Raw genomic sequence first — 12,180 nt, forward strand, 5'->3', positions numbered from 1 at the left:
TTATATTTATTTTCGCTGTGAGATTAAATACGAATAACTATGAGTATGTTTCTGTTTATTTATTTTCTAAAATAATTTCTACAATATTTAACCCGAAGTGCTGTTCGTTCAAAGTTCCCTGCGGTGTGTCAGTGGTCGGCGACGTAATTTACTGCCGCCTAACAACACTTACTATTTTGACAGGCAGTTTTCAAATGGTGGATGAATGAGTTTGTATGGAAAGTAGAAAAGTCTTTATATATCTGAGGAGGATTGCTTAAATGAAAGGTAAGACTTTCCCCTCATGCTCACCTCCTATGCTCCTGTAATTTTCACCCATTATCTTTCTCTGCCATCTTTATAATTCGCGATATAAACACAAGGATTGTGGGTGTCTCTCGAAAAACCGGTGAAGCTGAGCAGTAAATGGTATTTTTAAAACACCAATAATAAATATTTATATGCTTATATCTATTTTGGTTTCGTGATAATCTAAATAAATAATCATCGTAGAATATTCTTTAAGTGAAATATTTTTTCGGAAATTTCATTTAAACATTGTTTTCCGTCTATAGAATATACAAATATATCATTGAAAATCGATTCGAAATTACCGTCTGCTGTTTACTACTAAAATATTTGTTGTATATAATGGGAACTAACAAAGAGCCAGATGTTATGTGTTATATTACACTGGTAAAATGCGATTATGTGGCGTTCATGCTGTTGTAGATATAGTTCGTTTGTTGGTTGGTTGTTGTTGTGGGGCTGATTTCGTTGCAAACAGGAATTGAAATAAGACTCCTTTTGTATGCTATAAAACTCGACTGGAGTCACTGTTTAATTAATTATTAGGACCTATTTGATTAGGGAACAAAATTTCGTCCTCCTTCTCCAGTGATGCCAGGAAGATTCATACAAAAAGTTGAATGAGTATGCATGCAAGTAAGCATACTGACATGCACCATGTGTGTGTATATATATATATATTCACACACAGCGACATACAATGCATTTATTTATATATGTATCTACACAGTACATATATATCATATATATATATATATATATATATATATATATATATATATATATATATATACATATATATATCTATCTATCTATCTATCTATATATATATATATATATATATATATATATATATATATATATATATATATATATATATATATATACATATTCACACACAGCGACATACAATGCATTTATTTATATATGTATATACACAGAACTTATATATCATATATATATATATATATATATATATAAATATATAGACGGATGAATTAATAGATAGATAGATATATATGTATGTATGTATGTATACACAAACAATTTTGCTCGCCAACACATTACTCAAAGTTTCGTGGACGCGTTCATCTCGTCAGACGTTTTGAGGAAATGTATTGAGTGCTACTTATATACGTATGTACATAATACACACATATGTATATATAAAATGCATAGATAATACATATATAATATTGTATATAATTGATAAACAAATATCTATATCTGTGATATGCATACACTACATATAAGATAGACAGGTAGGCAATGTAAATAGACCGATAGATATTGTCATATATTCTTTGTCTGTTAAGTTTTATTACACAAGAAATATTCATTCCACACAAGGTTGTCAAAATAAACTATTTGTTATATATATATATATATATATGTGTGTGTGTGTGTGTGTGTGTGTGTGTGTGTGTGTGTATAACAAATAATAAATGAGTATATGCATATATATGTACAAGTATGTGCATACCTACATCTACCTGTGTATATAGGTGCATATCCGGGTACAGGACGTTGCAAACAAAACGTAGACAAATATATATATATATATATATATATATATATATATATATATATATATAAAACAAATAATAAATGAGTATATGCATATGGAAATAACGCCATGCTCTTAAAAGTTTTCTTTATGTAGTTACTAGTTGTGTCAGAAATGGCAATAAAATTTCCCCTAAAATTGTACCTTATTGTCTGAGAAATGGTATGATGTGTTGGGTATGTGATCCTAAATAGAAGACATTCGATAATATATATATCACACACATAAGACTTGCGTCTCTTTTGTTTCTGTCCACTTAGTTCTACTCTTAACCCAAGGTTATAGGTTAAAAAAATGAGAAGTTCAATAATTTCCTCATAGTGCCGAGCATTAGCATCGAACCCGAAAGCACGTGGACGAAAAAACAAAACATCTTGCTTGGTCCATATAAGCCATACCATTCTATATGTTTGTTCGTTCGCGCTATTTCGTGTCTGATTAAGAAATCATACACACACACACACACACACACGCGACTACTTTGTTTAAACTTATCAACCCGTAGAATAACAGTCACACACACACACACACACACACACACACATAACACACATGCGTCGGGGTCGTTTACGCTGTCTCTCAACCTGCTTGGAATAGCAGTCAAATCCCACCATACCATCTTAAAAATAAAGCATACACATTAGGATAGTGTAGTTCCTGGTATACAGAAAAATGAAAATAAGTAAAGGCGAGATGGCTACGGGTGGAATGCCCATGATCTTAATAACCCACAGCATACTTAAATCAGAACTGGGCCCCTAAGGCTTCCAGTATATGCCCATGCTTTGAGACGGCATTGATCATAGTCCTGCTTGCTTTGACCTAGGGCTAAAACAACAGACGGCTAGAATGCCCTTGATCTTAATAACCCCCAGCATACTTAAATCAGAACTGGGCCCCTAGACTCGTAAGGCTTCCGGTATGTGCCCATGCTTTGAGACGGCATCGATCATAGTCCTGTCTGCTTCGACCTAGGGCTAAAACAACAGCAACAGCACTATATCATTGATTGTGATTTCTATCATAGTGAAAGTATGACCTTATACCGTGCCACTGCTAGCTTTTCCCTCACTTTTTTTCTTATCGTCTTTATCGCCGTCCTCCTCAAATTGCTACTACTAATATTGTTGTTGTTGTTGTCTCGTGTTGGATCATTTTTCATTAATTAATCAGCGCTTGTTATCGACTGTCTATGACTTGCTATCTTTCCCACTCGCTCACTCTCTCTCTCTCGTGTTTACATTGTTCTCGACTGCTTATGTCTTGCCTCGTGTTGTAAACACGAGAGAGAGAGAGAGAGAAACAGACAAGATATTATTTCTCGACTACCTCTCTCTTTCCTTCACTCTCTCCTGTGTTTACATTATCTTCTCACCTTCTCGACTACTTTTGACTTTCTATACTTATCGATTACTTACGTCTTGTTTTTATTCTCACACCGAGCATTACAACATCACTTTTCTTTTTCTCTTTTCTCTGCTAATTTTGTGAAATTTGCTTTTATTTTCAAAATTATCTTTCAAAATAATCTCAGTCTCCTCCAATGATTCTCTATTTATTCTATATATCCCCCTTAATTTTTTCCAATTAGGTCTAGTCTTCCCCAGCGAACTCTTTTTATATCTCCCCCAGGGTTCTCTTATGTCTGTATTTTCCAGGACATATCCTGGATTCAGCTAACAGAATTTCCGTCCGGTAAGAACGTTCAAAATTCTCCAAAAATCCGGATTTCAGCTTCCGTAACTTGAAATACAGGCGCATGCGTAGTTGTGCGGTAAGGATCTTGCTTCCCAAACACATGGTTCCGGGTTCAGTGACACGGTGTGGCACCTTGGGCAAGTGTCTTCTACTATAGCCTTGGGCCGACCAAAGCCTTGTGAATGGATTTGGTAGACGGAAACTGAAAGTCTGTCGGGCGCGCGTCTGTGATATATATATATATATATATATATATATATATATATATATATGTATATGTGTGTATTTGTCCCCACCCCTATACTGTTTGACAATCGGTTTGGTGGGTAACTTAGCGGTTCAGCATACGAAACTGATAGAATAAGTACTAGGCTTTAAAGAAATACTGAATCCTAGGGTTGATTTGTTCGACTAAAAAACCCTCCAAGGCGCTGTCCCAGCAAATTAAAAAGTAAAAAAAAATATATGTATATAGGTGCAGGCGTGGCTTTGTGGTTAGAAACTTGCTTCCCAACCATATGGTTCCGGGTTCAATCCCACTGTGGGGCACCTTGGTCGAGTGTTTTTACTATATACAGAAATTGAAAGTTCGTCATACGTGTGTCCTCTATCACTTGACAATCAGCGTTGGTTTGTTTATGTACCTATAGTCTGGCGGTTCGGCAAAAGACACCGATAGAATAAAAACCAGGCTTTCGTGAAATATGCACCGGAGTCGATTCATTCGGCTCTAACATTTCAAAGCATTGCCCCAGCATGGCCGCAATCTAATGGCTGAAAACAAAAGATTATGTATGTATGTATGTATGTATGATGATGCAAAGAGGGAAGATAGAACTCATGTATTTTTTAAATATTTTGCAGAAAACAGTGACTCAAGGGTCGGAAGTTTCTTAGCACTTATCAAACTAGTAAGAGATCCAGGGATTGTGAAATTTATATACCAGCGATAATGTGTGCGTGTGTGTGTGTGTGGGGGGGGGTCTGTGGAGTCGAAGTCGGAAACAAGGGATAGCTGGAGTCGGAGTCGGTAATACTATACCAACTCTATCTTTATTTTGTAATATAAACCAGTTATAACCTAGGGGCCTACTCAAAGCACACGCGTACGCATATGCTTTATGAGATATGTAGACCACAATAAGTTAATTACAGTAAGAGGAGCCGGAGTCGAAGTTTCAACTTCACAGCCCTGGTGTATATATATATATATATATAGAGAGAGAGAGAGAGAGAGAGAGAGAGTAAGAGAGAGGTATAAAACGTTTCACTACAGACTTTATATATGTGTGTATATATATATATATATATATATGTGTGTGTGTGTGTATATATATATATATATATATATATATATATATATATATATATATATACATACATATACATATACACAAACACACTAAAGGCCCAAAGTGTGTGTTGGGTGAGGGCCACGGAGAGTCATGATGAATGTCAGTAGCGGTGTCCTGAATCTTGGACTGTTCAGATATGATAATACTAACCCCCCCCCCCCCCCCCCGCCGACAGTGTAATGTCCACTTCTGTCAACCCCTTATTTCTCATTATTTTGACACTGAACCCTACAAGGGTTTCTCCTGTCAACTACATATTCTCCCTCCCTTTTGTTTCTCGACGAATTTTCTCAGTATTCCTTCTTTCGATTGTTTACTCCTTGTTTCCTGATCACGACACTCCAGCATACTTGCACTAGTGTATTCCGCCCCCGCCGTCTTTGTTTCCTCATAACTTTCAAAAAAATGATGCCTTTTTTAAATGAAAATTTCTCCAAATACCTTTGAGATAGTGTACATTCCAGTTATATCGGAATTTGTTGTGAAAATTCTTTTTTGGAAGGTATGGGGGCGAAGAATTTCAGATAATTCATACAGCCCCCCTTTATTGCCACATAACCTACTGATATATATATATGCATTTATGTATTTGTTTTGTATATTCCGATTAAATCGGAATTTGTTATAAAATATTTTTCGGATAGGCGTGGGTGAGTTGAGAAGTCTCAGATAATTCACAATTGTCGACTTTGTTTCATCTGATCTTCGAGAAGAATAAGTATTTTTTTTTAACGAAATTTTCAACAAATACCTTTCTGATGTTGTAGATTACGATTATATCGGAATTTAATGTGGAAAAAAAAATGTTGATGGATGCGCTCGCATACATACTTTACACATCACATTTTTTTTTCAACAAGCTTCATTTATGATATATGTCAGTATTTATGCGTGAGGGTCAACCAATTATTATTGTTATTCTGAAAGACTCTCGGATAGTTCTTAATTACCGGTTTTCTTTACTCGAAAGCAGGCAATAACAAATCACCAAAGGTTTCAAGTAGTGCCTTCTGCTGTGACTCAAAAAGTCAATACTCTCCTTAGCATGCGAACTGTACCCAACAAAGCTGTCTTCTGGATCACCTCGGCCTAACAGCGGCTCCAATTATCTTAATATACATTCAAAGCCCCTGGAAACTGCTCCTAATGCTCCAATTACAACCAGTATCACCATTACTTTCCTCATGCCCCATAACTTTCCTATCTCATCCCGCAGTGGCTGGTATTTCTCAATCTTTTCTGTTTCCTTACATTTCACCCTCGAATCACCTGGTATTGCAACATCTATTATCTTTACTTCTTTTTCATCTTTATGGATGAGCACAACATCTGGTCGTTTCGCCTCTATGACTTGATCGCACTGCATGTTAAAATCCCAGAGTATTTTGTAATGTTCGTCTTCCATTACTCCCTCTGGCTCGTGTCCATACCATTGTTCGGTTCTCTCGAGGTTTGCTTTACCGCACAACAGCCAGTGGACGTATCTGGCCATATTGTCGTGTCTCCTCTTATATTCGCGTTGTGCGAGCTTACAGCACTCACTAACAGTATGGCTTATACTTTCTCTATTATTATTATTATTATTATTATTATTATTATTATTATTATTATTGTTCAGTAGTTTTATTTTTATAACGTGCTTTCACTTCACTACCGAGCGCAGCTCTGTGCGCCTTGGGTATGTGCTGTGGTGCTCTTATGTTTACTGTATTGAAAGTGTTTTGCGTAGAATGTGTGCAGTACCCAGTAGTGCAATTTTCTGTATGTTATATATATTTGTAAGTCCTGGTGTTTTTGTTATGTATTTGTCTGAATATTTTTTTATTATACCTAAGGCACCTACTATGATAGGAATTGTTTCTGTTTTATTATTATTATTATTGTTATTATTATTATTATTAATAAGGTGGTGAGCTGGCAGAATCGTTAGCACGCTGGGCGAAATGCATAGCGGTATTTCGTCTGCCGCTACGTTCTGAGTTCAAATTCCGCCGAGGTCGACTTTGCCTTTCATCTTTTCGGGGGTCGATTAAATAAGTACCAGTTACGCATTGGGGTCGAAATAATCGACTTCTTCCCCCCACCAAGCTGCCTTTGTGGCAAAAATTTGAAATTATGATTATTATTATTTTCTTGTTTCAGTCGAATGAAGCGACCCCACTACAGGTCGTCGTCGACTTACGACCAGAACTGTTTCCGACTGACTGGTCGTATCTCTTTCTCTCCTCTCCCAGCTACTCTACCCCCCTCTTAATCAGTGTATTGTCTCTCTGATCCCCTCTCTTCCCCCACCGGGAAATTTCACCCCACCCTCTCCATCACTTACCAAAAATTTCCTACTAATATACCCCATACAACTCACCCATAGGAATTAAAATAACTGCACATCCCTCCCTCGTTTCTTCCTTCCATCCTTCCTCTCTTCTCTCGTCTACTGACTCCCACCCCGTTACTTTGCTCCGCCATCTAATACTCTACCGTGTACCTCACCACTTGTGCTCGTTTACTATCTCCGAAGCAGTCGACGTCGTCTTTAGATAACATTTTTACACACAAGCGGAACGAGTATTTATTTATCCTGTACTGATAACACAGACCTACTTACCGACATGCCTATTTGGTTTCCCCGACCCCGTCTGTCTTCCGCTTTATTTTTCTTTCTCTTTCATTCAGGCTATATAATTTTCTTCTTCTTTGCTCTGCACGTGGGGTAGGAAAAAAAAACAAAAAACTTTGAGAAGTTCTATGTGGAATGTATCTGTGTGTCTGCACGTAAACATGTATGTATTTCTTATCTTTAACTGGTTTTCGTTATTAGATTGCGGCCATGCTGCGATACGGCCTTGGAGAATTTTTTGTCGAATGAATTGACCCCCATTACTGAATTTTTTGTGTGCTACACCTGGTACTTATTCTATTGGTCACTTTGATGAAATTCTGCCTTAAGCACGCCATATAACGGTTACTCTTTTACTCTTTTCAGTCATTTGACTGTGGCCATGCTGGAGCACCGCCGTTAGTCGAACAAATTGACACCAGGACTTATTCTTTGTAAGCCTAGTACTTATTCTATCGGTATCTTTTTGCCGAACCGCTAAGTTACGGGGACGTAAACATACCAGCGTCGGTTGTCAAGCGATGTTGGGGGGACAAACACAGACACACAAACATACACACACACACACATGCATATATACATACATATATACGACGGGCTTCTTTCAGTTTCCGTGTACCAAATCCACTCACAAGGCTTTGGTCGGCCCGAGGCTATAGTAGAAGACACTTGCCCAAGGTGCTACGCAGTGGGACTGAACCCGGAACCATGTGGTTTGTAAGCAAGCTACTTACCACACAGTCACTCCTACGCAACTTTTTTTATTTTGGGGATTTTTCAGAAAATTTTTGCGAATTTGTCTTCTACACACGGGAATTCATACGATTGTACTAAAACAAAGAAATTTTTTGTTGTGTGATTTAAGGGCAATTTAGCTGCTATTTTTAGCACATCTGACAACCACCTGATGTTTTTCAAAAATTTTTCTCCCCATAAACACATCTAATGGTTTATTGCTAGGATTTAAGCCAAAATTTCGGACTGTCCATATTTTAAAGAGTGATTTGTTTTTAAATGTGCAAAATTTTTTTTTATATATATATTTTAATTATCGTGTCAATTCCTGTGTGTAGAAATACAAATTTGCAAACATTTTCTGAAAATTCCCCAAAATGAACAAGTTATGACTAGTTATATGACATGTTTAATGTAGAATTCCGCATGTGTCTTCTCTGGTATTGGGAAGAGACAGGTGGGATAGAGAATCGCTGAAGTCACAGGATGTGTGACGAAAAAGCTTTGCAAAAGAAATTAAGATGATAATAATAATAATAATAATAATAATAATAATAAAGCTGAAGTGAAGACCAAATATGCAGTGCGTGTGTAATTGGCAAAATATGACCGTCCCCAAGTATAACAATATCTGTTTCAACACACGATTTCACATCAGGAACCTTACAAAACAAATACATAAATGCATATATGTATATATATATGTGTGTGTGTGAATATATATGTATATATATATATATATATATATATATATATATATTATACGTATATATATATATGTATGTATGTATTTATATATATATATATATATATATATATATATATTATACATATATATATATATGTATGTATGTATTTATATATATATATATATATATATATATATATATATATATATATATATATATATATATATATATTAGACGATGTATGAGGGTTCGGCAATTCCTTGCTGAATAACCATACAAATGAATTGTTTATAGTGATCAAATGTCTCTGTTCACATAAGATCGCTCCTTCGATTAGATCGACATTACCTGTATAGGTGCACCATGTGCCACATGTCAGATGACGAAATGATCGCAGAGCAACGTGATGTGAAGCGTTTTGCTCAAGAATACAACGCAACGCCCGGTTTGGGAATCGAAACCTCGATCACCCCAATCACTAATCCATGCCCCTTCACAAACATCTGTACACACACACACACACACACACACACACACATACGAAACTCTAGGCCCTTCATAGTGAAAGTTGATACTTTTACTTAAACTGTTGTGTTCACAGAGCCACCAAGCAAACCATGATATGTCTGGCGATCCTGAGAACACAAGCGAAACTCCAGACTAGCAAGAAACTGACTCGACCATACATTGACACACACACACACACACACACACACACACACACACGTTCTTGGTAATGTGCAGAATAGTATTTATGGGCATGGCATCCTTTCTGAAATCTTCGCGGTTTCTCACGCTTGAGCGTTAATCTCTTCCTTTCTGTTAAAACGATCGAGCACGTGTTGGTGTGTCAATGACAGGTCAACGAGGTCGTGTGACCCGCGAGAACTTGTTCTGAGCCGTGAGTTCATCATCATCATCATCATCATCATCATCATCATCATCATCATCATCATTTAACGTTTACTTTTCATGCTGACATGGGTTGGACGGTTTGACAGAAGGTGGCTAGGCAGAAGACTGTACCAGGCTTTCAGTATTTGTTTTGACCTGGTTTTTACGACTGGATTTCTTTCCTAACGCCAACCACTTTACAGTGGGTTTTTTTTTACGTGGCACCAGCACTGGCAGTGTCACCGAGGAACTTGCAAAGCAAAGGTCCTTTGACAGGGTAGGCGGCATTGAAGGAGGTGACCTTGTGCCAGGTGATGAAAGGTTAAAGTGATGAAAGGTTAAATTCACAGAATGACCTTCTGAATTTAGAGGTGCACATAGAGTATCGTTATAAGCATTTGCTCTGTGTCCACATTATGTAATAAAGTCCTCTGTCGAAGAGCCGTTGTGCATCTGCATCCAAATGCACTAGCAACACCCTCTGCTGAGAATGCAAAGAGCCACAATGGTGAATCGTGCGTAGGGAACACTGGTATAAACAACCTCTTGTATGCATCATATTTTTTCCTACGCACGCACGCGCACACACACAATGGGCTCTTTCAGTTTCTGTCTATCATAATCCACTCACAAGGCTTGGTCGGTCCGAGGCTATAGTGGAAGACACTTGTCCAAGGTGCCACGCAGTGGGACTGAGCTTGAAACCATGTGGTTGGTAAGCAAGCTACTTACCACGCAGCCACACCTATTCAATGTCACTGCGCCGCACCTAGGACAAGTATCTTCTATAGTCCCGAGCTGACCAACGCCTTGTGAAGGAATTCGGTAGACGGAAACTGTGTGGAAGCCTGTTGTGCATATTTATGTTTGTATGTATGTGTGTGCGAGTGTCTCTTTACCACTTCACACACTGTATGACAACCGGTGTTAGGTTGTTTACGCCCCCATTATCTAACAGTTCGCTAAAGAGGCCGACAGATAAGTACCAGATTTCAAAAAAATATATTCTGGAGTCGATTTATTCGACTAAATCCTTCAAGTCGGTGCCTCAGCTTGGCCGCAGTCCAATAACTGAAAGAAGTAAAACTTTTTGGGAAAGTGTCTTCTACTTATAGCCTCGGCCCGAACAAAGCCTTTGTGAGTGGATTTGGTAGATGGAAACTGAAAGAAGCCTGTCCTGTATATGTATATATATGTGTGTCTTAGTTTGTTCCCCACCACCGCTTGACAACCGGTGCTGGTAAGCTTACGTCCCCGTAACTTAGCGGTTCGACCCAAAAGACCGATGGAATAATTACTAGGCTTTAAAGGAAAAAAAGTCCTAGGGGCGATTTGTTCGACTAAAATCCTCCGAGGTGGTGCTGCAGCATGGTCGCAGTCAAATGACAAACCAGTAAAAGAGATAGACAGATAGATTAAAAATTTAAAATAAAACTACTAAAGTCAACTAAGCATACACAATGAATATATTTAGAATGTATATATATACACAATTGTGTCCTATATATATTTTAATTCATTTCTATTTACTGACTATTTATCTTCGGTCTAATCTTTCTCTTCGTCTTTGTCAGCATCCTCTCTCGGTCTTGACCCCGTGCCCTAGAAAACTCAATTTTGACACTCTTCATCCTTTTATAATTACATCCTTTCATAAGCCGGCGGCGAGCTGGCCGAATCGTTGATACGTCAGACAGAATGCTTCGCGGCATTCCTGATTTCAAATTCCGTTCATCTCGACTTTACCCTTCCATCCTTTCAGGGCCGATTGACTGTATCATCTAATGTGACCCTCACCTTTCAAGATTAATTTGAGCGAAACTTGGCTGCTATTTGTGTTTTATTTTTGAGCGACTATCTACAAATAGAGAGACAAAGGAAGAGACTCGCTTTCTCATTGACATTTTGCAAAGTTAGCATGTGGAGAACTAAGTGCATGAACCGCTGTTAGTCCTCACCTCCTTCGCCATCACCTCTATATCTTCCTAATCAACGTTGCTATCACCGACGCCTCCACTATAGTAGAGAGGGAGAAAGAGAGTGTAAAGTAACGTGTAGTGACTGATCGCCGGTGGCGCTTCTCTTTTTTGACATGTACTTTAGTTTGTACTAACTTACGTATATACACATACAAACTTGTCAGTAGTTCGGAGCCTTTTTAAAGTTCGTTTTATATCTTCATACTATTGTTGAAAGACTGATAGTAGTAGTACTAGTTTCTTTATTAGTTACTTTACTACAAAGGAACTTAAACAATTTATTTAACAAAAGAAGAATCTTTTTATATAACAAAGTAAGTTTTCCTTTTGTTGCGATTACACTAATACACACACTGCT

General features: G+C 37.5%; 1 long non-coding RNA gene across 2 annotated transcripts in view; it reads left to right on the plus strand.

Annotated features, from left to right (window-relative positions):
* Nucleotides 1–59: 59 nt before the first annotated feature.
* LOC149131141 (uncharacterized) overlaps nucleotides 60–12,180 on the plus strand; it is a 583,984-nt gene continuing 571,863 nt past the window's right edge. Inside the window, exon 1 of one of the 2 annotated variants that reach the window (XR_016238394.1) lies at nucleotides 60–267. This is a non-coding gene — a long non-coding RNA (uncharacterized LOC149131141). The remainder of the gene's footprint in view (nucleotides 268–12,180) is intronic. The other variant, XR_016238395.1, reaches the window with a different exon arrangement.

Source organism: Octopus bimaculoides, chromosome 25 (assembly GCF_046866305.1).
Source record: "Octopus bimaculoides isolate indiv1 chromosome 25, ASM4686630v1, whole genome shotgun sequence".
NCBI classification, from domain to species: domain Eukaryota; kingdom Metazoa; phylum Mollusca; class Cephalopoda; order Octopoda; family Octopodidae; genus Octopus; species Octopus bimaculoides.